Below are 5,693 nucleotides of genomic sequence, written 5' to 3'. Positions count from 1 at the left end.
GACGAGAAGAGGAAGCAAGAGGCTACGGCAACGGCAGCAGGAGGAGCAGAGGAATTGGGAGCGACAGCGAGAGGACAGGGGGATGAGACAGCTGCGAGAGGAGGAGAGTGCCTCGCTACGGCGAGAGCAGAGGAGGAGAGCGCCTTGCTACAGCGAAGGAAAAAAGAGGAGAGGTATCATGAGCGAGAGGAGGGGAGCTCTACGCGACGGCTAGAGCGAGAGGACAGGAGGATGAGGCAGCTGTGACGGCAGCGGGAGAAGAGCAATCTGGAGGAGCGAGAGGGGCGAGAGGAGGATGAGGAACAGGAGAACACTGGTCAGCCGGCAGCAGCAAAATTGTCTCCGCCGCCTCCGAGGCGTTTCGCTGCCATAAAAGTCCTAGAGGAGATCTGGACCGGCTGCACGATGAGCGAGAGATGAGTACGAAGCATGAAGAAGAGGAGGAGGAGGATGAGGAGATCACGAAGAGGCCAGTAGTCCAAAACGCTACCAAAAATTAGATTAAGAGGAGGGAGAAGAGGAGGATAGGAGAAGCCAAAAGCTGTACGAAATGAGTACTAAGCAAGAAGAAGAGGAGGAGGAGGACAGCACGAAGCGGTCAACAGCCGCAAACATCTCCACCGTGAGGCATTTTGCTGCCAAAAAGGTCCTAGAAGACATCGGGTTCAGCGAACCTCAGAGGAAGAGGAGGTTGTAGAAGAAGAAGAAGAAGAATACACCCCATCAGAGCAGGAAAATGTAACAACATCATCCTCAGAAGAAGAAGAAGAAGCAGAAGAACTAGAAGAGGGAGGAGGAGGACGAGGAGGAATCCCTCTTGTTGCACGAGAGACGTTCCTGTCGAGAAATGGGAAAATAATTTGGTCCTCTGCACCGTACGAAACGAGGCCCTCGCAGCAGCAGCAGCAGCAGCAGCAGCAGCAGCAGCCCTGGCCGCCGGGACCCACAGCCTACGCGGTTTCCAATGCCCGAGACATCGTCTCGACATTCAACCTCTTCCTCACGCCAGAAATAGACAAAATCATCCCTGAGGAGACAAATCCGCCACCGCCAGCCTGTGGGACGCGGAGAGCGGACGGGTGATTTTTCACGCCACGATGTCACTCAAAGTCTTTCACGTTAACTCAAAGTTGGTGCGGTTCGACGACCATGAGACGAGAGCGGGGAGGCGCCTCAGACAAACTGGCAGCTGTGAGAAAGGTGTGGGATGTGTGGATGGAGCGGCTGCCGGCCCTCTACAACCCCGGGCCTCGCGTCACGGTGGATGAGCAATTGGTTCCCTTCAGAGATGATAACACAAACAATAAAATCAATAATAAAAAAGATTTTTATGTTTTTATTTTTTTTTTTTTACAAAGGTTTTAAAATAAAATACTTTTTCTTTGTTGTCCTTTGTCTTTTCTTTTGGTAGTGATGGGATGAAACACACACACACACACACACATTCAAGGAAGTTCCAGAACCTTCTGGCTTGGTACTTGGCAGCACGCCAGGTTTTATGTTGGGACTGAGAAAAAGATTCACGTGGTGGTGGTGGAGCAATAAAATAGACACAGGTTCTGTAATGTAATTCTCCCTCTCTCTTCCTCTCTCCCCTCTTTCTCCCCTCTTTCTCTCACAGACACACGTGTGTCTGATCCACCAACACCCAAGGTCGATGTCCCTTTCGACAGTATATGCCGAGCAAGCCTGCCAAGTACGGGATCAAGTCTTGGGTGGCCTGCGATGCCAGATCAAGCTACGCTTGGAAAATGCAGGTTTACACGGGGAAGCCTGCCGCAGTCACTGCCGCCACCGCCATCGCTGCTGCTGCCGTCGCCGGTGACGCCGGAGGAGAAAGTGGTAAGGGAAAGGGAAGAGGAAAACGAAAGGGAAAGGGAAAGGGAAAAGGAAAAGTCTCGGAGATGAGTAAGGCAGCGCGCGTGGTGCTCGACGTGACGGAGGGCCTGACGGGTTGCAACGTCACCTGCGACAATTTCTTCACTTCCCACGAACTCGCACAGCGGCTCCTCCACGAGAGGAACAACACCCTGCTCGGCACGATCAGAAAGAACAAACCCGAGCTACCGGCCGCCCTGCTCGCGCTCCAAGGGAGATGAGTCCTCTCCTCCGAGTTCGCCTTCACGCCCGACAGGCACTGGTGTCATACCTGCCCAAGAAAAACAAGAACGTGCTGCTGCTCAGCACGCTCCACGCGCGGGCCACAAACATCCACGAGCAGCACGCAGACAAGAAGCCCGCCATCATCCTGGACTACAACTCCAACAAAGGCGGTGTGGACAACCTGGACAAAGTCGTCTGCACCTACAGCTGCAGGAGGATGACCGCGAGCTGACCCCTTGTCGTCTTCCACAACATTCTCGACGTGTCCTCCTACAACGCCTTCGTGATATGGAGAGAGCTCAACCCCGGCTGGTTGCCCTGCAGGTGCAACAAGAGGAGGGTGTTTCTCGAGCAGCTGGGCAAGGCGCTCATCACTCCGCTCATCGAACGGAGGGAGGGCTCACCTGCCGTGTACCGAATCGGCCACGGCGGTCGTGAAAACGTTTGGCTGGCGGCGGCGGTGGCGGCCAGAGTCAGCGGGGGAGTCGCTTCTTCTTCTTCTTCTCCTTCTTCTTCTTCTTTATGCCGTCCTCCGTCGACCTCCCCGCTGGAGCCTCCCGCTTCCACTGCCCCTGTCAGACCCATCCCTGCGAGTAAGAGGAAGAGGTGTCAGGTCTGTCCCTCCAAGAAGGACTGTAAAACGTACAACGTCTGCCGTTGCTGCGAGAAACACATATGCAGAGGCTGCGCGCTCCTGTACTGCCCCGTGTATGCCGACTCCAACTCCAACGCCATCTCCAACTCCAACTCCTGCTCGGACTGTGGGACACTTTGACCCGGTGCGAAGACACTGGGTGTATAGGGAATACGAAGGGCAACGGGAGGGTTAACAATATCTTGTGTTTTTTTGAGATTGGGTGGTTTCACCATTTCCGAAGGTCGTAGAAGCTCGGAGATCCTAATGGATCGGGCATAGCCACGTTGGTCGAGATGGAACCAACATCCAAGTCTCTATGACCTTCAGAAAAAAAGTTATTGAAGAATATCTTGATCTCCAATGGGTATTCATCCCTAGCCCTAACCCTAATCACAACCCTAACCCTAACCCTTCCAAAGGTCATAGAAGCTCGGGGGTGGTACCAATGGATCGGGCATACCCACATTAGTGTAGCTGGAACCAACTTCCAAGTCTCCAAGACCTTCAGAAAAAAAGCTATTGAAGAATATCTTGATCTCCAATGGGTTTTCATCCCTAACCCTAATCACAACCCTAACCCTAATTAGGAGTTGGTACTGGTAAAGTACCTATGAAATGGATTTGCTACATTTTTTTTTCGATTACATATTTGGAATCCTGGGATTTTTCTGAACATTTCGTTCTTGGCGGCGTCTTTCTACGACGCTCTCGTAAGAAGCTGAAATGCTTGCAGTACTTGAGGACTTATAAACGGGGTGCTGGACTTGTCGGTTTACACCCGTAAAACGGGACCCCACATCTCATTATGAGCCTCTCAATCCCTAACCCATCATTTTTATTCTGACGAATCACAGGCAAGCCCAACTTTTCTGTATAAGACCATTACATCTGTATGTGACCCTAAATTTCCTACCATGACTGTATGAAATACTTTATTCATCCCAAACTGGGAAATTTCTTTGCAGTAGCAGCATTTACACCTGAGACGATGAAATAAACGTAGAACACTACCAACCTAGATAAATTAAAGCACCTACTATTGAGTAGTAGTATAAATAAAAATATATAAAATTCAACCTTTAAAATAGTAATTTCAAAATAACATTTATATATACAACAAAATGTGCAGTTGTGCAGTAATAAAGTGTACCAATAGCAGTATATGAACAGATGTACAAATAAGCAGTGTTGTGTTAAACAGATGCGTAAAAATATATCTAAAGTGCATATAGAGAAATAATGACAAATGATTACAGCTTTTATTATACAGTGTGATGGCATTTGGCAGGAATGATTTCCTGTAATTGCCCTTCGACAGCGGAGCTGAAGCAGCTTGTGTGAGAAGGTGCTCCGCTGTCTGACCACTGTGTGATGGAGAGGGTGCTGTTTATTATCCATAATGGACAACAGCTTATTCAGTGTCCTCCTCTCCACCACAGTCTCAAAAGACTCCAACCTGAGACCAAGTGCAGATCCAGCTTTCTTAATGATTTTGTCCAGTCTGTTAGTGTCGCTGGCTTTGATGCTGCTGCCCCAACACACAGCAGCAAACAAAATGGCGCCGGCAACAACACTCTGATAGAATATCTCCAACATCTTGCTGCACATGTTGAAGGATCTCCGCTTCCTCAGGGAATAGAGGAAATATAGATGTATATGTAAATATCAATGTAGATGTTGGGTCATACCTAACATCTCAGTATAACACCCAACATCTCAGTATAGTAATTGCGTGTTACCCAACATCTCCATATGGACCCTATTTATGAGTGTAAGGGGCTTGTATGTAGATCACACCCAACATCTCAGTATATTAAGGCTTGAAACACCCAACATCTACACGTAAGATACTTTAATGTATAAAACACTGATTTGAGCTCCGGCCAATTCAAACAAATATGGGTGTATTGACTTGCTGTCACTTTTGCTGTAAAGCTGAGGTATACCTGAACACTAGGATCCATGATATGTCACCTAAATTTGACCCTAAATTTCAGAAGGTCGTTGAACTTCTCAGTATATTAAGGCTGCAGCACCCAGCATCTATCCTTAAGATCCTATAATGTCAGAAACATTGATTTCAGCTCCAAATGGCATAAACTTGAACAGAAGACTCACAGGGACCCAACTATTCAAAATACTGAAGCACAACCTCAAGAAGATTCTGATTGTCCTCAACAATGTGGCATTTGGGTGTCCTCCTCCCCCTTTGTAACTCAGTCCTTTATATTAACAAGACACAAATTCAAAATATCTCAATTTTATGTGAATATTTAATATAGAACTATATCAGACCTCACAAACATTCTGCTGTTCATAAACAATGTTGGATGTCCTAGTCCTCCTTTGTAACTCAGTCTTTCTTCTTTTTTGGCTGTAACACAAAGGTGAAACTTGCATCAAGGATGAAGACATCAATCTCCTCAACATCCTTCTTCATGGACTTTTGCTTGAAAAGACATATCATGGAATTTCAATTCAATTCAATTCAATTTTATTTATATAGCGCCAATTCATAATTTACATTATCTCAAGGCACTTTACATTTAAAGGTCAAGACCTTAAAACAATATTAACATAGAGAAACCCAACAGTTCCCACAATGAGCAAGCACAGGCGACTGTGGAGAGGAAAAACTCCCTCATTAACAGGGAGAAACCTCTGGCAGAACCAGGCTCAATGTGGGCGGTCATCTGCCTCGACCGGTTGGGGTGAGGAAAGAAAAGTAAGGGGGGAGGAAAGGAGAGATGGGTGGAAAGCGGGGGAGAGAAGAGAGATGAGGTGGAGAGAGAGAGACCGGTAACAATTTGGCACCATCAAAATCAAGGCCAACCATAACAATAACAATGTATAGATCTACAACATGACTAGATATATTAATGAATTGCTGAGTTCTTGTAATAAATGCAGACAATGGTGATGGTGGTCGTTGTGGTCCTGTAGTCCCGGTGCC

The 5,693-nt window shown here is 47.6% G+C and overlaps 1 pseudogene; it reads left to right on the top strand.

The window, feature by feature from the left end:
- The first annotated feature begins 429 nt into the window (after window positions 1-429).
- LOC138412275 (uncharacterized) lies at window positions 430-5,206 on the top strand (annotated as a pseudogene).
- Window positions 5,207-5,693: the final 487 nt, after the last annotated feature.

Source organism: Paralichthys olivaceus, chromosome 12 (assembly GCF_024713975.1).
Source record: "Paralichthys olivaceus isolate ysfri-2021 chromosome 12, ASM2471397v2, whole genome shotgun sequence".
NCBI lineage: Eukaryota > Metazoa > Chordata > Actinopteri > Pleuronectiformes > Paralichthyidae > Paralichthys > Paralichthys olivaceus.
The sequence above is the reverse complement of the archived record's forward strand: the minus strand, read 5'-3'. Positions and strand labels throughout refer to the sequence as shown.